This window comes from Miniopterus natalensis, chromosome X (genome assembly GCF_054644295.1).
Source record: "Miniopterus natalensis isolate mMinNat1 chromosome X, mMinNat1.hap1, whole genome shotgun sequence".
In the NCBI taxonomy this organism is placed as follows: domain Eukaryota; kingdom Metazoa; phylum Chordata; class Mammalia; order Chiroptera; family Miniopteridae; genus Miniopterus; species Miniopterus natalensis.
Genome location: NC_142103.1, coordinates 4,785,981 through 4,811,789, shown reverse-complemented (window position 1 = coordinate 4,811,789; position 25,809 = coordinate 4,785,981). Strand labels below are relative to the sequence as shown.

Genomic DNA, 25,809 nt, shown 5'->3' with positions numbered 1-25,809 from the left:
AATTCCTGCCCCCTCTCTTTTTTAGTTCTGAGAGGTGGTATCGGAAGGGGCTGGTGAGTACTGGAGTCAGTCCTGATTTGGTGCCTTGCCTTTCCTCCTCACCTCCATCCCTCATGGAAAAAGCCTGTCAAATTATCACAGAAGAAAGCTTATTAAGGATATTATCTTTCTAGTGTCTTAAGACCCTTAGAAGCCCAATTCTAAGGAGCAGCTGCTGCTCTGGATGAGGGTCATTCTTGGGTCATCAGACTGACTGCTAACATTCTGCGGAAGAGAAAGCTCCATCAGAACAAGCTTCATCAGAACAAACCCATGGACACTCTGGGCCTAGGTTCTCCTGCCGTAATGTTCGAATCTGTCTCCCAATACTATTTCCTAAGAGCTGATCAAACCAAACATCAATAAACTTGAGAAAAACTTTGTCGTGACCATGAAGGAGAAACTGATTTGGGAGTGGTAACCACCTAGGTGTGTTAGGGTGCTGGTGGGCTACATTCTAAGTGTGTTTGTGGGGGCCTGTTTTGGGAATTCTGATAGCTTGTTTCGGGAATGGGAAGGTTCTTCTCTGCAAAAGTTCTTGCCCAGAGACTCTATGTGTGTCACAGTCAACTCAGATGCCTTCATCCGGTCATTGCCTTGAGAAACTAAGTGCTTATTTTGTCTAGAGAGAGGGAAATACCAGCCAACTTCCTGTAATATTTACTGAAAACTAACCTTGACTCATTCCACCCTGAAAAATCAAAAACTGCTTCTGAGAGATGAGGAAAAGTGCAGAAGGAAAGGTGGCCCAATGGGAATTGAATCTGCTTGAATTAAGCATATCCCACCTCTGGTGGGGACAGTATTTGAATGTCCACCCCCTTCTAGCAATAACATTTTATCAGATGTTCTAAATTTAAAGGCATTGTCTTTAAACCAACCCAAGTTGACCTCCATCTACTCATAGGCCTGGACAGCATCTCCTGAAAGTAAGACATTTTGGTAATTTCTCCTGTACCTTGAGCAGCTACAATCATGACCACTGTGCTGTTTGCTGTGGCTACTGCCCTGGACTCAGCATATACAGAGCAGCCTGCACTGGCAACTGCTGTGGCTTGGGCCTCTGCCAGGGGAGCCGTGTGTGTGTGTGTGTGTGTGTGTAGACACTTTGTACTTAATAAAAGAAGTTCACATTTTAGGTGGAGGGAGTGAGTTATGTGTGGAAGAGAGGTGGAGAGGAAGTGTGCCTTACTTTTTCAACAAGAAGAAAAGTGTTGGCTCTTCCATCCCATAAAATATATTAACAAAATGTTAACTGAATCCATTGTTTTATTTTAAAAATGTAATTTGAAATGAAAAAAATATATAATTTATATTTTCTATTTGTAATCCAGATTTTTAAGGCAATAAAATATTGTCTAAAAATATATTTATAGAACTGAAGAATGAAAGATGGAAGGAAAAGGGGGGAGAGAGAAAAGAGAGGGAAGGAGATGCAACAGGAATGATTTTTTGCCTTTGATGTCACCCCTCCTCTTCTGGAGGTTCTACTACATTCATGAACAGATATTAAGCCTCTCAAAATATAAACTATAAACTACCATAAGGATACTGAGTAGAAGAAGAATTAGAAGGAGGGGGAGGAGAAAGACAGTGAATGAGAAGGAAGAAGAGGAGGAGAGGCAGCAGCAGCAGTAGCTGTCATTTTATTGAATACCTAGTATCATCTCATTTAATCAATAGACACTCTGTGGTGAAGTGGTAAGAGTCAAGGAATGTGGATTCTGTAAGTACTGGCTGTGCCTCTTCCTAGCTGGACATAGACATAATTAAAATTAAATAGCAATCCCTGACCTAACCATCTAAAAGACTGTGAAGACAAAATAAGATGACAGAAATGAATAGGCCATGTAAACTCTAAAACACTGTACAAATGTTAGTGATCATTTTTTATTTATTTTTATTGAACTTATTTGGGTTGTATTGGTTAATAAAATATATCATTTCAAGTCTACAATTCTATAATACATCATCTGATTTTAAAATAATTTTATTTCCCACTATGGAACACTGACCTTGAAATAAAATAATGCACCTTCTCAAGTCCCTTGTGATTTATTTATCTGAGTAAGGAACAGTTTTGCTGTTTTCATATCAAAAAAGGCACATAAAACTATGTATGAAAATTCATTCTGAAGGTCAAATGTCACAAACCTAGAAAGTCCTGGTCACTAGAAGTTCTAACCTATGGACAGATTGGTAAGTGTTCTAGTCAGGTTTCTGTGTGTAGGTGATGTAGAAGAGTTTTGTATCTCACTGACTTAACATCAGGGGCAGAGAGGAAAGGCATGTGACGGATTCAGCTTTAAGAACATGCAAATACAAAGCATGGTCAAGTTTTTGCTTTATCATTCTTCTGTTCTTATAAGAAGTCATACAAACTCATGATAGAAAATAATCACAATATACACATAAGAAAATAGAATCAACTAAAAAGTCCTAACTGTACTACCTACATATAAACACAGTTAATATATCTTAGTGTGTATTTTCAGATCTCATCCTATGGATATAAACATGGATTTTTAAGCCTAAAATGATATTGAATATTTTTAAAGAATATTTTATTACAAAAATAAGTGTTTTTTATTTTAAAAAAAAATGTAATCAATGCAAAGAAGAAATTGTTCAATATAGTGTTCTCTTGTTTTTATTCTCTTGTCAGCTATCAAAACCAGGTTTTGTGGTATCTGTCCCTGTTCAGGGAAATAGGACCAGCTCATTAGTGTTTATTAACAACCAATCCAGCAACAAAAAAGACCATCGGCGGTCAACACATGTCACATGTGCTCCATACCAAGAAAAATATTCTTTACTTCAATCCAAGAAAAGGGGTAAAAACCATAAGATACAGGCCAGGGGACCTGCTGTGCTTTTGGATGATGATGATGATGATGATGATGATGATGATGATGATGATGGAAAAAAAAGAACACATGGGAAGGAGGGAAGGAGAAAAAGGCAAAACCATGCCTCAGATGTCATTCTCTTTGAGAGAACTAAGGCTTTCTCTGATTAAGAGCAAAGGCTTTGGAGTGAGGTAGACATGAGTTGGCATTTGAGCTCAGCTGCCCATTAGTGGTATGACCATGGATCAATGACTTCTCCTTTATGACTACCCATTTCCTCACATGTGAAGTAGGAATGGACGAAGACCATAACTTCCTCACAGGGCTGTTGAGAGGCTCAAAGGAAACAATGCATATTAAGTGCTTATAATAACGCCTGGCACACAGTTAGAGAACTATAATGGTAAAAATTCTTGTGGCTGCCATGCAAATCAACCCAAGGAATCCTCAGGTATATAAGCTGGAAAGAATTTAGAGATCAGGGTGTCCAAGCCCTTCACATCTCAAAGGAGAACACTAAAGCCCAAAGAGGGGAAGATAGTTTCCAATGACACACATCTATTTTCAATTAATTCAGTGAACACTTATTGAGCATTTGGGAAAAGCACTATTCTAGGGGCATGATGGGGGGCACAGGTAATAAAGTGTGTAGGTAAATTTTGTAGATGAAGATGCTTACAATCTGTGCAAGTTACTTAATCTCTTTGTGCCTCACTTTCCACATCTAAAAGATAGGGCAATCATTGTACCTACCTCATAGGATTAACTGAGAGAATACATGTAAAGTGCTTAGAATATTACCTGAAAAATAGTAAGCTATAAATATACACACACATATGTATATATGTGAACATATTTACACATTTTGCATTTCTATTTGGAGTATAGGTATACATATTCATTCATTTTATTTATTTTTATGTGCTCATGTATTTGGAAGACTAGAGTAAGGCAAAGATCATCTTTCTATATCTTCATCTGTTTTGTTTTTCGCTCCTGACAAACAAAGTTGTGGAGACACGGCATACTCCACAGCAGTGTTCCAGTGCCCAGTCATTGTTTGTGTGAGTATTGAGAGACAATTGCAGTGGTTATAGTGGTGACCTCCTCCCACTGGACTGCAGCACAAGCTGTGTGTCCTAAAAGCCAGTGCCCCAGCACTAGCCTACTGATTCCTCATCTCCCTGGATGTGAAAGCAGGAGTGGCTCAATTTGGTGGGCCAGTTCAGTGCTGGTGTTATGGGTGTCATTCCGGCAGACCCAGACTAGAGGCCCCACTCCCACCCATCCCAACCATTTTGTAAGTACCTAATTAAACAGCATTAAAATACCTCTCAGTTTCAAACAGCAAGAGTTTTTTAGACCTACAGACGTATGTTGACTGCTATAAATGAGTAAGATCTCAAAAGACAGAGGAGGAGTGGAGAGTAAGAGTAAACACACCCCAACTAGTGGGAACAGCCAGAGCAAAGGTGCAGAGCAGGGGTGTTCATGATACAGTCAAGTGACCATGAGAAGGGGCCTCCTGCTAGAACAGACAATCACAGCTAGTCTGACAAAGGTTTGCTCTGGAGACTGATGCATCAAAATGACCTCTGTGACCATGTTATTAGACATCAGAGAAGACTGGGAACAATTGTACCATCCCAGGGAGGCAATGCTGGGAGATTCTCAGTACCATTACAATGCTCAAGAGTCCTCTTTTTAAAAAAGCCTACTTCATAGAAACAGAGAATAGAATGGTGGTTCCCAAAGCCTAAGAGGAGAGGAAATGGGATGATGTAGGCCAAAGGGTACTAAGTTTGAGGTATAAAAAGAATACGTTCTGAGGATCTAATGTACAGCACGTGACTATAGTTAATAATATGTTATTGTATACCTGAATGTTGATAAGAGTAGATCTTTAGCATTCTCACCACAAAAAAAGTTACTATATGAGGTGATGAAGATGTTAATTATCTTGATCTTGGTATATCAAATTTTGCATTGCATTGATATGTATATTGAATCGTGAATATTTGTCAATTATTCCTCAATAAAGTTAAAAAAAAAAAAAAGAGTTCTCTTTTAGTATTAGGGAAAGAAATTTGGAGATATATAGTTATGGTGTCATACTCCAAAGATGGAAGGTGTTTTTAGCTGGCAGAATAAGGATAGAACTGAGGCTGCCTAACAATGAACAGCTTTACTGCTTCTAAACAGAAAATTTTGATTAAAGTATATCAATATTAACTCCACTTTATAGGATTCCAGTATTTCTGCCAAGACAGTTCTGTCGCAGTGCCACAGGAAATTTCCCCAATGAAACTGTTTCAGTTTATGAATGCTATCTATTTCCAGAAAAAAAAACACGAGCTGCCATAAATGGAAAAAGTTTACATAAGAGAAACAAAACAGAGCACCCAAAAATGAACAGTACATTTAAAATAAAATGCTTCGGTACTGCCAAAATTGAGCATAACAAATAGCTGATGCATTTTCCCCATTCTAAATTCCTTAGACATCAAGTATTTTTTTTCAATCTCTAGTTTATACCTGACATATTAAAATTTAATCATTAAATTGCTGGATGAATAAGCCCACCTCCAGCTTCTCCAAGTAAGGTGTAATGTATTATTCTATGACCATTTAGTATTAGAAATTATTATAAATTCTAAGACCAATAAAAACTGGGGCTATATTTCTTTGATACTAAAAAGAAAACCAAACTCTACCATATTTTAGGGAGACAGAAAATATACAAGTTTTAGAATCAAATAGACATGGAATTGAGTCCTGGTTCCAATGCTTATTAGATGCATAATCTCAGGCATACGTCTTAGTCACTTTGAGCTTTGATTCCCTCACCTGTAAAATGAGAATTATGGTAACCTACTTCACAGGGCTGTTATGAGACTAAATAAAATAATATTTGTAGCCCAGCCGGGCATGGCTCAGTGGTTGAGCATCAACCTAGGATCCAGGTTTCATTATATGTTGTTTTCCTTATGCTAATTGACAGAAGAGTTAAGTTCCTACGACGTATTTCTGGTCATGAAAACATCACCAAACTTCTAAATAAAGGTCTAGTTCAGGGTATTGAGGTGTCATAGCCTCTCCTGGCAGCTCAGGGCACAAGGCAGGACCCATCTTGGACAGGACTCCCTTCCGTCACAGGGGCACTCACACAGACCCCCACTCAGACTGGGACAATATAGACATGCCACTTCATCTATTGTGCACATCTTTGGGATGTAGTAGGACACTGAAGGACCTGGAAAAAGCCCACACAGACACAGGATAATGTGCAAACCCAACAGATAGTGAACCAGGCTGGGAACTAATTTTTTTAAAATCAATGTTATATTGAAACGATTTTATTCAAGGACCTGCTGTACTTAATTATGTAGCAGTTGTGTGTGCATATGCATACACACACACATACATACACACATGTATGTGTGCATGTATCTTTTAATTTAGACCAGGTTGTATTCCAGAAAAAAAAAAATTAAATATATCTTTATTGATTTCAGAGAGAGGAAGGGAGAGGGGGGAGAGAGAGAGAAACATCAATGATGAGAGAGTCATCATTGATCGGCTGCATCCTGCTTGCCTATGACTGGGGATCGAGCCCACAACCCAGGCATGTGCCCTGACTGGGAATTGAATCACAATCTCCTAGGTCCTAGGTCAAGGCTAAACTGCTGAGCCATGCCCAGCTGGGCTCCAGAGAAAAAATTAAAGTGGCTTCTTGAGTGGTAATAAAACATCATGAAAGCAATGGGAAATGTTCACATCTAACGCCAACTAGAGGCATTTATACAAGAACTGTGTCTGAGGACACTGATCCAAATGATCATAATCACTGTCTAAATTCAGCCACAGAGACCTAGTGGAACTCAGTCACATTCTTGACTTGCAGTCCAATCCATCACCTCCTTCCCCACCAGCCCTTCTCCCAGCCTTCAAGTGTATGCGCCTACAGATTCTCCAATAGCTCCAAGAAGGTTCTTACCAAAGGCTCACAAAGCTAGTAGGTTGTGAAGCCATGATTCAAAGCCAGGCCACCTGATTCCAAGGCCTATGCTCTCTGGGCTACATCATGCTGCTGCCTTATTAGAATCTTAATGTTTTCTTATGAATCAAAAAAAAAAAAAGTATACTTGCCTCCTCATGCATTCTGCAATGGTGGCAGGTAACACAGAATTAGGAACTCTACTAAAAAATATAACCTCACCCAGCGGGACGTGGCTCAGCGGTTGAGCATCGACCTAGGATCCAGGTGATTGGGGTTCGATTCCCTGTCAGGTCACATGCCTGGGTAGCGGGCTCGATCCCCAATTGGTGACTCTCTCATCATTGATGTTTCTCTCTCTCTCTCCCTCTCCTTTCCTCTCTCTGAAATCAATAAAGATATATTTAAATATATATATATATATAAAACCTCTCCATAGCAGATGTTGCTAATTCAAACTAGGTTGAGGTTGACTATACTTTGCTTATTATTTGAAATACATGGTTATATTATAAAGTTCACCTCTTAACTATTGAGTAAGAGTCCATTCACAATTCCTCATACTTGGTAAGGATCCCTTTTCTGTGCTGCATAAGTGGCAGCATGATAGAGCAGAAAAAACACTGGAGTGGGAGTCAGATGGCAGGGCTGCTATCTGCTTGCCTTGGCTAAGTGCCTTTGCTGCTTTGAATTTTCATTCCTCTTCCTGGGAAATGAGGAGGACTGTACCAGGGATGACTAAGGGCCCTTCCGGGTCTAATATTCTCAGAATATCTGATGTCTCTAGGCAAAGCAAAACTGACTTTGGATTCTCTTAACACCCTCTTAATTTAAGTAATTAATGTCTTTACAGCCTTGGATGGCAGTCCTCAAGTGACTTAATCATGAACTGCTCAGAGAAGAGCACAGAACTTAGGTCCCCACCCAAGGCCATAGGGCCCAGATAACTAGAAGCTGGCTTACTAAAGAGAATGGGAGAAAATGCATGGGCATCAAAAGAATGCCATTTGTATAGAATAATTTGTCTTAGAGAGTCTGTATTTTTTTACCTTGAAGTAAAAAAACTCCATCAAGCAAAAAGAGAACTGGATCTGATTTAGAAAACACAATTATCTAAAATCTAGATGTATAGTGGTATTTTATTAACATTCCAGGGCAGTATGGGGAAAAAATAAAATCTGGATGTATAAAACAGATGAATCAGGGTTAATTGTTCACACTACCAAAAGCCATGGGCTTGTAGTCTGACAGGCCTGTATGGATTTAAATCTTGTCTCTGACACTGAAATGCTAGGAATGTGAACTCCAGCCAGTTCTGTTCGACCATGGGACATTTATTGGATAAGACTAAATGCCACTTCCTGGGTCAGGGGACAGGGATATCAAACTCAGTGCAATCAGTCCCTGTCCATGAGGGTCTCATTGTTCCATGGGTGAGACAGAGACTTAAACAAGAAGCTTTCCTGGAGGTGATGACACCTCAGCAAGAGTTTGAACTTGCTTACCCAAACTCTCTAAGCCTCTGCTGTCTCCTTACTTATTCAGTGGGGAAAATGAAGACTGCCTCACACCACTGATGTTGGCAATTGTTGGAGAAACTTAACACATTAAAAAAAACAATAGTCCCCATGATGTTTTCTCAATCTTATGTAAAGTATGACCTATATAATTTAATTATTTTTGTTATTTCTTCTCTGTCTTACCCCACTAGAATGCCCTATATGACAACAGAGATCTTTTGTTCTTAATATATATCATCGATACCTAGAACAGTGCTTTACTTAAAGTAAGTGTTCATTAAATAAGGTAGGAAGGAAGGTCGTTTTTAAAACTTTGCTACTTTTAGCAAATTCCATAAAATTCTGTGAGTTGACTAACATCCATTTTCTCCTTCTTTTTTCTAACAAAACCCTCATTTTATTCAGTGTAGTCATATGTCCAGCTGGTGGACAGCATTCCCAGCCTCCTTTATAACTGGCATGTAAATGACAGACGTTGGGTAGGGTTTCCAAATTGCTCTTCAAAGGGACTGACTTAGCTGGGAAATAGGTCACCTCTACCTCCTTCTTCTCTTTCCTGACTGGAAAGCCAGCAGATATCTTGAAGGTGACCTTAAGACCCTGGCTGGGTGGCTCAGCTGGTTGGAGCATTGTCCTGTACACCAAAAGGTTGGGGGTTCAATTCTCGGTCAGGGCACATACTAGAGGAAACTGATCTCGATCTCGATCTCTCTCTCTCTCTCTCTCTCTCTCTCCCTCTCTCCCTCTCTCTCTCAAATCAATAAACATATCCTCCAGTGAGGATTTAAAGAAAAAAAAAGTGACCTTAAGGATGGAAGCCCCATTCTAAACTATAGTACCTGGAATAGCAGAAAGCTAGAAGTTGCCTGTGTCCTGATGACACTGTAGAAACTTCATTTCTTTAATATGACCTTTTCTCCTTTCTTTCCTTTTGACTCAAACTGGCTTCGTCCAGCACCCTGACTCACCTGCCTCCTTCTCTCTTGTGTGTCCACTCCCTTAATCATTAAGCCCTGAGAACAATGAAGCCCTTGTCAGCATCAAATAATCTTAGGAATAAATCGTTAGGTCTGTTGACCACAGAGACAGAGATTTAATCAAACTAGAGATGACATCTAGGGCTCAATTGTGCTTCAGCTCCAGGCCCCAAAATGGAAGGAAAACAGATGAAACGATGCCATGACTGACATCAGGACCAGATGCAATGATTACCCCCTACCCTAGCACTGACCAATCAGTAGAGACCACGACCCTAACTCCCTTAGTCACCATGATTGATGATTTTTTCTCCTATACAGTCCATCCCCTAGAAGCCATTGGGGAGCCAGGTCTTTGAGCATTAGCTCACCTACGACTTCAGGTGTGGGCCACTTCCTGAAAATAAACCCTTACTCTCTGCTGCAAACTCCTGTTCATGTCTTATTGGACTTTGATGCACACAGGCAAACAGGCCCCTTTAGTCCAGTAACAACATCATATAAACACTGTATCTACCCTGGAATGTTCACCTCCAGATTTCTTTCATGTGACAGAAATATATTTAAGCTATTGTTTTAAGTTTCTGTTATTGGGAAGTGAATGACTTTTCTGATACATATAAGTTTTCAGTTCAAATATATATTTTTGTTTCTTTCATAGCATTTCTTAATATTTTTAAGTTATGTCTTTGTTATTATTTGCCTTCCTCACTAGAATGTCAACTCTATGACTACAGAAACTGTGTCTGTTTAGTATACCATCTTCTACTATATGCCTGACACATAGTAGGAACTTAATAATTTTTCATATAAATGATTCAAGTAGCTTGAATATGGTATGATATATAGTGGGTGCACCAGGTCACTCCCATTTTTAAAAACATAATGAGTGGCCCTTTAATTCAATGAGAAAAAATATACAGATCTCCAAGATCACTTCTATTAATTAATTCAAAAGTTTATTGGGCACCTACTAGGTGTTAGGCCCTAAGCTAGGGACTAAAGAGAAGTATTTCCAAATGTTTATAGCATAGCAGTTCATACAAAAACTCTCAATATCAATAGCAAATTAAAAAACAGCTAGACTCTGATCGTGGAATACTCTGAAATCTTAACAAGGAATATATGATGAGTGATCATTGCTAATTTTCATTAAAAAGTACAAGTTCCAAAACAGTGGGATGCTTATTTTATGGCATTAAGATTAATATCCTTAATACAGTTTTCTCATTTCTGGTATTTTTTTCTCCTAGATCAAGAAAATACAGAAATTAATATTTCTCATTCCTCCCAAAAGACCAGCTTGATTTTGGTAATTAATATATGACAGTCTATAATAATTCTATTGTAGATTTGTCTATTCTGGTAGTTGAATTTTTTCCATGAATACCATTTCAGTATTTTCTTTAATCTTAAAACAGAATATGAATATTAATATAAAAATGGCAAATGCCCTTTCTCACTGTAAACCTAAATGGTAATTTTAATGGTCTTTTAGTAGAAGCAAACTAAAGTGATACAGAAAGTTGTTCTGGAGGTTGAATCCTGTTGCTTCTAGTTAGTAAAGAAAGAAAAAGGGGAGCAGAAAAAGTTCCATTTTGCAGTTTGTCTAGTTAACCAGGAAGAGAGAAAAGCACACCAGGGAGAATGTTCGTGAGGACAGGAAAGGCCAAATTGAAGAACATACAGCAGGAGGGAGAACAGTACAAAGTGACCATGTTCCCATTTCTGCCATGGCAACCACCTGATTACTGATAGCTAGACTTCCCTGGGGACTGCTAATGAGAAAGCAAAGCAGACCATTTTGCTTCCCAACATGAGATATGCTACCAAATTGGACGTTAAAAATACCAGCCACAGCATTAGAAGAGGAATAACCAAACTAGGACTAATAAAGGGAAGCATATAACAATAAGAACTGCTACCATTAACTGAGAACTTAAGATGTGGATGACACTATGCTAAGAACTTCATAGGAGTAAGCACTTAGAACATAAAAGGGAGAAGGTGCAAGAGACCATTTAGGCCACTGGTTCTCACTTGGGGTGGTTTTGGAGCCCTGGAGACATTTGGCAATGTCTGAAGGCATTTTTGGTTGTTACACCTTGGGTGGGGGCAGGAAGGATGCTACTAGCATCTAGTCAGAAGAGGCCAGGGATGCCACTGAACATCCTACAATGCACAGCAAAGATTCATCCAGTCTAAAATATCAATGGTTGAGAAACTCAGATTAAGCTTACCCTTTATGGTACAGAGTAGATTAAGGTCCAGAAGGAGTGTCTTGTCCAAGGTCGTGCTTATCTATCATCTATATATCTTTTTCTCCATTCTCTATTAGCCAAAGTTTAAAATTTCATTTGAATAAAGGGTCCTGCTACTTTAAAAAGTGTGAAAACCACTGATCCAATCCCCAGGTATTATCAGAAACTAAAGCAAGTGTTTCTTCCCTTTCTAAAGAAGCCCACTACTGTTCAGAAAGGCATATAACCATCTGAGTTAAGTCCTCCTACTATTATTTTTTAGATGAGAAGCACAGCCATAAGCAGAGAGGAGACAACCACCACACCCCATCCCCCTACACATACATTACATCCCACAGATGTCTGAGGTGGTACCTCCCTGCTGCTCAGGAACCAGACAATGAGCTCCCTACCCTGCCCTCCCCCACAAACACTGCCCACTCATTTGCTCAATGAAGCATCCCCTCGCCTGCTTCCTCATTCATCTGATTTTCTTCATATCATCTCCTTGATATAAGGCACTAAGCTCGGGCTGACAGTAGGGGATCAAGGAAGTCTTGAGAAAAACAAGGTACAGTCCATCCAGGTCCTCTATGGGCCCTCCCGTCTTGTATGGAATGGGAAGGGCATGAACAATTTTCCACCAGGTAGGTTGGGATAAGAGACCCTGTTTGAGGCTACAGGAGGAAAGGAGGACATACAGCAGCAGCTGGAAGAATCAGAGAAGGCTTCCTAGAGAAGGTGGCAGGCATCCTGCAAGGCCAGAGGCAAGCAGTAGATTGTCCCTTTACTGAAGTATATATACTGGGAAATAGGGAAAATCCATAAAGGAGGAGCCAGATGGAAAAGGAGCTTCAGACCCATTCTGGTTTTAGAGCTTCTGACATTTAGGCAAAACAAGAGAATCTTCCTGAAACTGCTACAGACCTCCTACTCAAAGATTTATAGCCTCTAATCCTAGCAAAATAAAAATCAAATTCCTACCTGGTATCCAGTGCCCTTTACTCCCTAGCTTAAACCACATCTCCCACTATAGGACCCTGCCAAAGAAATACAAACTGGTCTGCTTATTGCCACCAGAACTCCCTGGGGAGCTTCTCACCTCCCAGCCTTAGCCAGTATCTAAATTTCTCCTTTTCAGAGCACCCAGGTCCTTGCCTACCTTTCACAGTGGCAGCTTGCTCTAGGCCTGAGAATAATGTGAGTTACTCTTGGCATTCACTACAACTATAAGCCTGACTAGTAATTACTAAACAGCATCTTCCTTTGCTGAGTACTGACCATGTGCCAGGTACTTTATGTCTATTTGTTTACTTAATCTTCCCAAGGATGCACTGTTATTATCTCCATTTTGCACTCAGAGAAACTGAGGCAAAGAGAGGTGACTTCGGTTCCTGGAGGTCACTTGGCTAAAAAATGGCTGAGAAGGGATTCAAATCCAGTTCTGATATGCCCCACAGCAGAGCTGCTCTCCACCAACCTATGCAGCATCTCTAGGGCCTACCTGTTCTGTGATGCTTTCCTTGAGCCCCCAGCTCTCCAAGATTCCTTGTTCCTCTGAACTCTGAAGCACATGGGGTCTGCCACTCTTGTCGTCCACATTGCCTTTGGTTACTAATAGAAATTAGCAATAGTAATAATAGCAGACATTTCAATAGTCTTTCCATGTGGCAGGAACACTTTTCATTGCTTGATATATGTTACTTCATTTAATCCTGCCAATGACCCCATTATCATTGCCATCTCCAATTTATAGACGAAGCAAGTGAGACACAAAAAGTTAAGACACTTGCCAAGGCCCAATTAGTAGGTGATCCAGCTGGGATTTGAATTTAGGCAGTCTGGCTCCCATGTTGTCTTCAAGTTACTATATATTACACTACTTCTTATATACCTCTCCATTTTTATAGATAAGGAAATTGAGATTCAGAGATGTTAAGTAATTTGCCTGAGGTCACACAGCCAATAAGAAGAGGATCTGGGATTGGAATCCAAATAGTCTAGCTCTAGTCCATATTCTTATACCACACTGTGGCCTCTACTGCAAAATGAGCTATCTTGAGTCTCCCCAGCTACAGCTTTTACTATATATACCACCAACCTAAAGTAGCAGGTACAAGCCACCCTCCCCCCCAAAAAGCATTTCTGATTTTCAAGATATATTCCTAAAGTCCCCCAGAAGGCTTCCTCCAGGAGGTCTACTTGGACCCTGACCACATTTACTTCAAAACATATCTCAAGGGCAGTTGCACAGCCTGGGCCTCCTAGCCCTGCAGGCCCTGTGAGCTGTGGGCCAACCAGAAGACCTAAGTGCCTGCGTCCAGCATCCCAGATAAAATCAGGCCCAAACTGACAACCAGGTTCACTACTGAAATACAGATGACTAATGAAGGCAGAGGAGGCAGGGGAAAATGACAAGCATATTACTCATTTTAAAACCACAAACATACAATTATAACCTTACTCACTAATAATTTCAGGTGGCATTTTCCTGACAAGAAAGAACTACTCTTTGTAAGCAATAGTACCATTTTATAGTAGCAAGTAGAATGGGGAGAAGCATATAATCATTTATTGTTGTTTTTATTTCCCCGAAGGGCTTCTAATGTTACAATTCTGACATCACTATAATTTATTGTATTTCCTTCTATTCCTCATCCATAGAGCCAGCCACAGAATGATTTACCAATTTTCATCCTTCATGAAAAGACTGGACAGGATTTTAAATGTTTAGGGTATTTTCTTGATAGAAACATCTCTGCACTGTTTGTAAAAACTAAGCAACAATATAAGTAAAAGAAAGAGCATATGTTTATATTTTGAGAGATCTGAATTCCAGAAGTGGCTCTATCATTATCTGTGTGACCATGAGCAAGGCAGTTACCACTCTAGGCCTATTTTAATGGTACCCTGGATTTGTTTTAATCAAGTGTGGTAATGCTCGGCCGGGCGTGGCTCAGCAGTTGAGCATCAACCTAGGATCCAGGTGATTGAGGTTCGATTCAGGGTCAGGGAACATGCCGGGGTTGTGGGCTCGATCCCCAGTCGGGGGCGTGCAGGAGGCAGCCGATCAATGACTCTCTCATCATTGATGTTTCTATCCCTCTCTCTCCCACTCTCCATTCCTCTCTCTGAAATCAATAAAGATTTTTTTTTTTTTAATCAAGTGTGGTAAGACACAGAAGTGACTGTCATGAAAAAACAAAAGTCTATTATATTATCCACAGTCCCCTAGAATCAGGAGGCATGCTACACAAAGGCCCACATGGGGAAGCACTGAGGCCGGTCAGGAGCAGAGGGAGTGAGAGGAAAATGTGTGACTCTGCATAGAGTATGGTGTCCTACTGCCCTGGGCTGTGAGTTTTTAAGACTAACAAACTGCTGTCAATCTCATCTGTTCAGTGGCAGATGCTGTGTGTTGGGCCATCCCCATAACCCTAGGGCACAAATCTTCCTCACCAATGGGCTAAATAGGAGGCGATTAAAACAATGTATGGATGAACACAAAAATCTGTTCATAGGTACAGCCCATCACATAGGATTTTAGCTACTACTTCCCTCCCAGTTTTTTGTTCCCCAGGATAAATAGTCCTTTCAGTGCCCTCACAGGCCATGACTCCCAGAATCTCTATCCTCTTATACTATTTGGGATGTCCAGATATCATATGTGCCTTGCAGTGCAGGGCCTACAACTAAGCACAGGCACTTCCTTTCACAAGTGTGCTGACCACTGAAATGAAAACATCCCAAGCCCTGGAGTTAGACTAAATTTCTTGGGCCCAACCAAAGCTCTGCAGCTTCTGCTCAGAGTCATCCTGGCCAGTTCTCCTCACCTCTTGGAGTCTCAGTTTCCTCATCTGGAAAATGGGAAGAACAGCAAGATGCTCACAAAGTTTTCATGAGGCTCCACTGAGAGCATGTTTGTAAGCAGCTGGGTCCAGAGTTGGTGTTCATGAAGCACTTGCTATTATTATCATTATCATGTACCATGAAAAGATAAATGGTACAGAGAAGTACACCAGGCTGGAAGGCAGGCTGACAGTGGGCTGGCAATGAGCACAGCCTCCAAATGGAACTCTCTTACAGATTTCCTCAAGGGAGAAGGTGCTACTGCTAAGTCCCACCCCAGCTACGTGGGCAGTAGACACATTCTTAGACTCCAAAACAAGAATCCCATGACCAAAATCACATACTATGTATTTTATGCCTCCATCCATGAGACAGAAAAATATTTTTAATTTTTTTCAAAATTAAGACAGCAATGAGGTCATGACATGGCACAAAGACCAAACCAACTGAAATCCATTATGGAAGCCGGGGTGGAGGAAGGGGCGAGTCACGGAAATAGAAATTGCTATACATCTGACTTCGGGGGTATTTTTAAGTCTCCTTAGAAATAGCCTCCCTAGGGGAATATTCATATTTAGTACTGATTATTTCATAAACGTCTTCAACATGATCCAGAAAAAAATAAAACTGTCATCAACACCAGTAAATTTTTTGGCAAAAAAAAAAGTTCAGTTCTTTTTTTCAGCTTGCAAAATTATGGATTCTGTAGTGTTCCACCTGCCATTCATTTTCAAAATAATTAGTTAAGAATGAAAACTATATTTTCCCTTTGGGGAAGCTCCAATATAATCTGGAAAAGTTCCTATGTTTATGATGTAGCTCCACAGAGTTGAATGTCTTCATTTTTATGAACAGTAAGTTACATCAATTAAAACAAATAAAAAAGCAAAATAATTTGATTCCAGTTGTATTAAATGATCCATATCCCTTAACTGAATCCTAGGAAAATCATTAAGCAAACATGGGCTGGGCCAAGTCCTATGTTAGGGGAGCGGGTTTGAATGAAGATGTGTGGCTGACAGGCCAACAGCTGCTGCAGAATCAAGGCCTTGGAAAGGGGTAGTCCAGTAGGTGGAAAGGACAAGGGTAGAGGGTAACAATAGATTAAAGTGCTAGCACCAGACCATGTTAACCTCCTCCAGCTTATCCACATGCCATATCCCATGTGCACCCCTGGCCCCAGCTACCAGTGTCTGGATCCACTTGTGTCTAGGCCCTTGTGTATTCACATGATGTACTTCACTCACAGGCAACTAGTTAGCCTTGAGCAACTCACTTCACCCCATGGCCCTCCATTTCCTCATATCTCACATAGGGACAACACTTTATATGGCAGGGTATACTTTGGCACTCAGCCACGGCATCTTTTGCACTAAAAAGCAGAGTTCAGTAATTGAGACAGAAACTGTATGGCCCATAAAGCCTAACATATTTACTATCTGGCTCTTCACAGAAAAACTTTGCAGATCCCTGCCCTAGAATGCCCTCTCCTTTTATTCTTACTTGAATAAATCCCATCTATCTTTCAAAATTCAGCTCAAGGGTCTTCTCTTCCAGGAAATGTTCCCAGACCTTTTCACCACACCAGTATTCCAAGGTAAATGGAACCTTCCTCTTATGTGCATTCCACCTCCATTTTGCACTCAATTCATGCCCCTACGAAGCACTAATCATACTGAGTTGGAATTATCTGCCAGAACCCCAAGACAGTGACCTCCCTGGGACTCTGGCTCATTCATCTATGTATCCTGAACACTCAGTACACAGGGCTTGACCCCCAAAAATTGTACTAAATAAATCCTGCTGGAATGAACAAGCATGGCTGTCCTATATTTGTAATGTAACACAAAGCTATACCACCCACCACTCAACAAGTACTGTGGCATTTGTGGAAGTCACAGTCATGGCCCTTCAGTGAGAATTATGACAGTCTGAGGGAGCTATTCTCCAACTGACAAGTATGGCTGAAGAAACATCAGCAGGACAGTAAAATCTGCCACTGCTGCTTGAAGAAAAGATTCACCCATTAGGCCTAGAACCCTAAAGGCTATTTTCAGCTCTGAGCACAGCTTACTGAGGGGTCTGTTGGCTGAACCACATCAGGCCATTGGGTCTTCTTACCTCCTTCATTCCAGCTCACTATACCAAGCTCCAGCCTAACTCCCCACCTGTGGCACCACACGTACCATGTCTTGAGTGCTACTTCATACAGATCTGCCAGCATACCAATGGGCCTGATTTTTAACCTTGCCATTTTCTTCTTAGGTACTAATATTATTATCAGGGACAGTGCACAGTGCCACAGAAAGTAGCACTGGAGTTGGAGTCAGAAGACCCAGGTGGTACTACTGGCCATCCCACTTTCTAACTGTGAAAACCTTGGGCAGCTCAGGCCTCAGCTTCCTTATATAGAATTTGTAGATGATAACGCTGCTAGATCAGAGGAAATAAGGAAATCAAAGGAGTGAAAGTGCTCTTCTCTCTGGGAAGTAGTGATTCTCGGAGGTTAGGAGCATGGCCCCCTCCTCCAGGGGGGAGGAAAAAATTTTTCCTATTTTTATGAGAACTCTCTTCTCTATGAAAGTGTTAGATCTTATATTTAAATATGTAAAAATCAGACTCTTTTTCAGGTTGCCAAACACATTGTCAAAGAAGAGTTATTCCATTTATTAGATGTCTTTTCAACATCTACTAAATATAAAAATGTTATATTTTATATAAAATATATACATTTATATATGCAATACTATGTAACATATAAAATAATGCTATATTTTACCCCCAGATCTACTGAATCAGAATCACCAATGTCAGGTGTATCTATCTCTTTAAAGTCTCTTCAACTTATTCTGATAACCAGCCCAAATTGGGAAGTGATGCTATGGCAAAAAGAGAGAAGGAGTCCTAAATCCCACTCTCGAGGAATTTGGTGAAGGAGGCATCCTGTACAGGCATACCTCATTTTATTGTGCTTTTCTTTATTGCACTTCACTGATGTTGTATTTCTTACAAATTGAAGGCAAAACCCTCCACACCAGGAAAAAGACTATGATTCGCTTTATTGCTATACTTACTTTATTGTGAGGGGTCTAGAACCGAACCCACAATATCTCTGAGGTATGCCTATACAGGAGTGAACATGAGTTACTTTAGGCCCTTCGTGAAACAAGTAAATTGCAAAAGTGGACAGCAGGAAGAAGTATTTTTTTAGAGGCATTTGAGAAAGAGATGGGCCTTGAAAACTGAAGGAGGTTTCTTGCATCTGAAAGCAGCAGCTGACAGCAATGAGATCCAGACTGGTGTTCATGTTCAAAATTCTCTCATTTCTTTATGCAGTTGGTAACAAATGAGTGAGAGCTCCTAAGTGTCATGGTGGCACTGCCTGAGCATTCCACATGCTGAGAAACAGCCCAGGCAGAAAACTAGAGGGCAGGTCTCTTTTCTGCTAGAAAAATGTCAGCAGGCAGGCTATCAGATCCTGGAACATTCTCATCCTTTCTGACTATGACCACGCCTGCCTTGCTTGCTTAAGATGAGGCCAAGTCCCTAATGTTCTATCTCATGAGCTCTTTGAAACCTGGGAAAGCCACTAGTCAGTCCCTATATTATTTTCAAAGCCCTATAATAAGGATCCCTTCCTGCCTTCTTTCAACTAATATTTATAGAGAACATTCTATGAGTCAGGCACAGTACTAGGAAGTGGATGGATACGGAAACAGATACTAGCTTAGGATTGAACAAATATATGACAGAAAGGATAACTTCAAATGACTAATTTCAAAACTCTTTAGGATTTCTGCCTGCTTATTTTTTCTAGATGAATTTTGCTAGCAATTTATCACATCTCATAAAGTATCCCGCCAAGTCTTTAATTGACAATGCACTGACACTGTATATTAATTCAGGGAACACTGGAATCTTTCCCATATATTGTCTCTTCAACTGGAGCAAGATATCTCTCCATTCATTTCTTTAATGCCTTTGATTCCTTCCTTTAGGATTATTTAAATAAATCTCATGTCTCAAATTAAATTAATGCCCTAGTGTTTAATGTATTTTGTCTCCATTGCAAATGAATTACCTTCCTTATGATATTCTTCAGCTGTTTGCAACTAGAAACATGACTATTTGTTTTCATTTGCCTTGAATTTCAAAGTGTTGTTAATCTCATTTATACCAACTAGTATATGATGACCTTGTATGTTCTAGATATGCATAGATTTTCTGGGGTATGTCGCCAGTACCTACCACAATGTCTCATGTACAGTAAGTGATAGGCCTTCCTATTATATGTTGAAAAAAGGTATGGCTTTCTTTGCTGATGGCATTTGTCTAATTTCTTTTTCCTTACCAATGACTATGGCTTGCATTTCTACTACAATGTTAAAAAGTGGTAGAGCCTTAGTCCTACCTTTGTCATTTGTAATTTTTCTTACTTTATGGGAACTTTCTTCTCTATGAAAGGTAGTATTAGATCTTATATTTAAATATGTAAAAAACATACTCTTTTTCAGGTTGCCAAACACACTGTCAAAGAAGAGTTACTGCATTTATTAGATGTCTTTTTAGCATCTACTAAGATAAATATTACTTTAACTATGTTTTCATATTAATAAGATAAATTAACACAATAATTTTCACTTTATCATCTTATCCTGTGCTCTTGTATTAAATCTCACTTGATCAGATAAATTTTTAAGTAGAATTTTTTTCTACTTATAATTGTTTAAATAATGAATATCCATAATTAAAGTTGGCATATATATTTTTTCCCCAATTTGGGGATTGAAATCATATTTTTGCAAAAAGTAAATTAGAATTGAGTAAAGCAGTACCAACTCAACATTCAAGCACAATTTAGGGAAGACATAAATTTGTATTTCACTTTCTTTTTTTCAGTTTCCTTGGATTATAGTGCCTCTGTTACTGGTTTCTAAACTTGTTTATGACTAACGATGTTAACCATTTCTCATGCATTGCAAATGAAATACCATGTTTTCTGTTATTATTTACTGTGCTGTTTTAATTTTTGATTGCACCAAAGTTGTATATTAAATATAATCATGTTCTCTTTAAAAAAATTAATACTTTTAGAAAGTATAATATAGGGAATTTTTTTACATTTGTAGGCAGATAGATCTGAGTTCAAATCCTAGCTCTAGCACTTATTTGCTGTGTGACTCAGGCAATTGGTCTAACATTTCAAAGCCTATTACATAAACTGTAAACTAGTGTTACTAATAGTGCCCATATATAATCATTATATAGATTAGACCGTAGATGTGAGAGAGAGAGAGAGAGAGAGAGAGAGAGAGAGTGTGTGTGTGTGTGTGAATGATCTTGTCCATAGAAGACAGTCAAAAAATAGCATGGCTTTCAAATTTTGGGATTTTTCAATTAATGTATTGTGTAAAAATACCTATGACTTGTGGGAGTTTCATGATAAGACTTTAATGACTTCTTGTTTCTTCTACTCTAATTGGTCTGCCCATGTTCTCTATTTAATCTTGTGTGAGATTTTATAATTTTGGGAGGAGTCAATCTCTACAAATTTCTTAATCTTCTACATTTGTTGTCATGTCTCTTGTCTCATTTCTAATTTAATAAATCTTTGTTTTCTCTTTTTTAGTTAGGCAAACCATTGTTCTTCCCCCCCCCCAAAAAAAAAAATCAGCTAAAGTGCTTATCAGCTATTTCTCCAGTTATTGACCTCTGCCCACTTTCTGGCTTCTGACAATTGCTCCTATTCAAAAACAGTGACATGCCTGGCCGGGTGTCGCTCAGCGGTTGAGCATGGATTTAGGATCCAGGGGATCGTGGTTCAATTCCTGGTCAGGGCTTGCAGCAGGGGGAATGCAGGAGGCAGCCAATCAATGACTCTCATCATTGATATTCTCTCTCCCTCTCTCTCCCCCCATTCCTCTCTCTGAAATCAATAAAGATACATTTAAAAACAAAACGAAACAAAAACATTGACATGCTTGCCCTGGCTGGTGTGGCTCAGTTGGTTGGAGCATTGTCCCATATGCCAAAAGGTGGCAGGTTCGATTCCTTGTCAGGGCATGTAGCCAGGTTGTGGGTTCAATCCCCACCAATCAATGTTTCTCTCTAATATCTCTCTCTCTCTCTGTCCCTCTCTCTTTTTCCATTCCTCTCTCTCTAAAAGTAAAATCCAATACAAAAACATCTACATGCAAGCATGATTTATTATGCTTGCCTTTCCTTTGTTAGTAACATAAACTCCTGGAAGAATGCCTTTTCATCTAAGCACCACTTTGGCAACACCCTATATTATTTTGATATGTTCATATTTATGTTTGTTTTGCTTATTAAAAAGTTTGGGTTACTGAGTTCTGTACTTTTCTAAGAATCAAGCTGTTATTGAAGAGACTCTGTTGTTTGATTAATCTCTCTCCCCACCTCCAATCCCTACCCCTACTTTCCCTCTGAAATTCGTCAGGCTGGAGAAGACCTGGGGGGAGGGTGAATGTCTGGTGGAAAGGCTCAATGGGGGGATGGGGACATCTGTAATACTTTCAACAATAAAGCAAAATAACAACAACAAAAAGTGACCATGTTGTTAATTTTCCTTATTTCACATTTCATTGTGGCTTCGTAAAGTGTTTTTTTCAGTACTTGTGTCTTTTTATGTTTACAAAGTATGTATCTAAGTCCAGGCATACTATTAATTTTTATGAATGATCCACATGCATTTGCAAAGAAATTGTATAACTACTATAAGAGTAAATAATGTGATTAGTTTCAAATTTATGTTGTCATTTTTAATTAAAATAAGAGCAAGAGGAATCTGAAAATGTGCATTTTCTTTTTTAGATTCTAATCTTAGTTATGGGAATTCCTCCAAAGGAAAATGAAATGCTGTTAGTCAATTTCCTTGTGTTTCCACTTAATGTAAGAATGACAGTCTAAACAAAATATTTCAATGTGCTAATTCTAACCAAATGTAGTAATTCATGGTATTTAAACTGGCAGTAGTAGAATCAAAATATACCATTATTGCAATATGCACCTCTTCTAGGCAAATGGCCTAGAAGGGGTAAAAATCCACATATTTCTTTTCTGACAATCGACCAGCACTTTCCAATATATGTCCATCCACTATTAATGGGGATTAAGTGAAAAAAGGGTTTCAGTGGTCAAATACATTGGGAAAGGCTCACTTACCCAAAGGTTTCCCTAATGCAAAATTTCTTGGGGTCTTTATATAATAATGTAGGTTATGAATCTCTAAAAACGGGATATTGGTTCTCCAATATTTGACCATGGAACCCGAAACTGTTACTGCTAAGCACTAGTATTTTCATGCAATACACTTTGGGAAACCCTATTGGTAAAAAGCAAAGCAGCTCTCCAAAGGCAAGGTTGTCTGTCTGTTGGAAGCAGGTTCCCCAGGCAAGCACAAACATACCCCAGTAGGAGGCTTAGTAAAGTCAAGCTGGGTACAGTTATTATAGGAAAATGAGAAAAATTTTCTCACTAGGAAGCTGAGGCAAAACAAATGCAGAGGATATGGGGAGCATGTAGTGAGAATAATTCAGTGGTTACTATGCTACAGATTTGAAAGCATGGCTACCCTAAAGACCAAAGAAGGTCAAACTGAGCTTTAGATGGCAGAGGAAGAAGAGAAACTTCATATTATAAGAAACATGTCCCTTCTCTGAGTTTCACAACCATGCAGTTATTTATAGTGCCCTTTCCCTCTCATCACTGTTATCTTGGGCCTCATGAGCACTTTCTCACATTCACTGGGGGCTTTGGAACTTGGCTGTCAGTCTTCCACTCCACGAAAAGTACCACATTCACCCTACATGACTTCAGTGTAAATGTACATAATATACCCAACCTCTGGCCTCTCAGTTCTTTAGTCTCCTCATCTCCAAAGATCACCTCCATACACCTTTGTTGACCCATAAAATTTATACTCCCCTGGAACAGTTCAACTCTGGTATCTTATGTTCAAACAGCCTATTATCTGGTCATTCGCTTTCTCAGCCTGCTACTCTCACCTTTCAGCACTCAGAAAGAAAGCAGAGGAGTCAGAAGACTCTGAAAACTCCTAGAAGTCTATTAGATCACTTTTTCCTTCCATCTTAAATATGGCAGTTCACTTCAGTCACTCTTTTGCCAATGTCCTTAATTTCTGTGCCTCCTTTTCCATCCATTTCCCCCTTTTGACAAACTCCCAAACCTTGATCAATAGAGGAGCCATATGGACTGGTACCACTACATATTCATTGTGTCTAACCTTACCTGGGACTTCACCCTGCCCAACAACTGTTCTACATGTCCTACTTCATTTACTCTCCCGATTCCTCAATATAGCTCACTTAATCCATTTACCTGCTTCCTCAGGCTTGACCTGTCAAAATATTGCTCTTGCCTATCTCCTGTTCATATGTTCCTCTCCAGATACAAGGAACTACTTTTTGTATTCAGAAGACATCATGGAACCTCCTGTCACAGTATTTCACACATACTGTTTCCTCTTCCTGTAATGCCTTTCTCCTGTCATGGCTGAAACTCCCCTGACCTGCAAAGTGGGTGCTGGAAATATCACAGGGAACACTTTGTAAAGTGGAACCTTGGTTCTTGAACTTAATTCATTCTGACAGGTTGTTCAAGAAGAGATTTGTTTGAAAATAAACATTTTTTCCAATTAGAAATAATGTAAATTGAATTAATCCATTCCAGACCCTCAAATGATTCCATTTTAACCTTTATCAATTGCCTGTGATGGTTGTTTTGCAAGCACTTCCACACCTTTAGCAACATCAGCACTCTTTATGGTCTCTTTATGTTTTAAAATTGTGCTAAGCATCAATGTTGCCATGCCATACTCAGTATTGAGATCAGAAACTCAGCCCGGCCGGGTGTGGCTCAGCGGTCAAGCATCGACCTGGGATCCAGGCGATCGGGGTTCGATTCCCAATCAGGGCACATGCCCAGGTTGCGGGCTCAATCCCCAGTCGGGGGCATGCAGGAGGTGGCCAATCAATGACTCTTTCATCATTGATGTTTCTATCTCTCTCATTCCCTCTCCTTTCCTCTCTCTAAAATCAATAAAGATATATTTTTTTAAAAAAAGAAACTCAAACACCTCTATTATACTTTGCAATTATTCCTTTTTTAAGCTCTATTGTTGTTCTCGCAACTTTCCTTTTCACTTTGCTGTTATCACTAACTTTCTTAGGACCCACTGTGACTTACTGTAGGTATTTAATAATAAGCAGCAGCAACAAAAGCAAAAAAACTTGAAAATATTCACAGCACAATTTCCTGAGATGTTAATAAAGCTAGGTTTAGCAGTAAACTGACTCATACTCATTCATTCTCTCCTTTGATTGTCACCTGAGATGGATGACTGATCGTACAGGTTTTAAGCATTAAAGGATGGTCGGGTCGAGAACCAAAGTTTTGTTCAACAACCAAGACATATTTTTCCATGAATAACTTGGTCAAGAACTGAATTGCTTGAGATGAGAGACATTTAATAGCTGAGATTTGACTGTATATGACTGTCTAACCACTATGCTGTACACCTAAAACTAATACAAAATAATACTGGATCTTAAACTGTAATTGAAAAATAAAATTAAAGAAAAAAAGGAAAGGGTAAAAAAGAAACTTACCTCTCCTTTTAACTAGACCCTGTCCCTAAGGAAATGCTTTACCTGACTCTCCACCCTTAGGCTAGCTTTGGTGCTCTCATCATCTCAGCCTTCACCTTGCATCATAATTTCCTCAAAACCCAAACATCTCAGCACACAAACTTCCAGACCCTCTTTGAAAGTAAGGACCATTCCTGTTCACTCGGGCCTCAACATTATAGCACAGAGTGGTTTAGGAAAGTCAGTCCCCAACCCACATTTGATGAATGAGTGAGCATAAAGCCATTAAACAAACACTTATAAGGAAAAGAGTGACTCAAATCTAAAATGACTTAGAAGAGCCTATTAGGCTTTAATGGTGTCTAATGTCATTTCCTCCAGCTTTACATAGCTAACTTCTAATTACCCTTCAAGGTTCAACTCAAAGGGCTCTCCTGGCCCATCACGGCTAAAATCAATGCCTCTCCCCAGGGCTACCCCACCCCTCCACGTACATACAGTAACCTCACTCACTGTATTGTAATTATATACTGACATGTTAAACTTTTTATCTAAAGTGTGAGTTTTCTGAGGGCAAAGAGTGTGCCTTACATTTATATCTATATCCACATGTCCAAGTCTCTAAGACCACCCCCAGATTCAATGATTTGCTCAGACTCACAGAACTCAACAAATTGTTGCACTCAAAGCTGTGATTTATTACAACAAA

The 25,809-nt window shown here is 39.5% G+C and overlaps 1 protein-coding gene across 1 annotated transcript in view; it reads right to left on the bottom strand.

The window, feature by feature from the left end:
* The window catches only part of FGF13 (fibroblast growth factor 13), a 420,448-nt gene that overhangs the window by 344,125 nt on the left and 50,514 nt on the right, over positions 1–25,809 (bottom strand). The window lies entirely within an intron of this gene.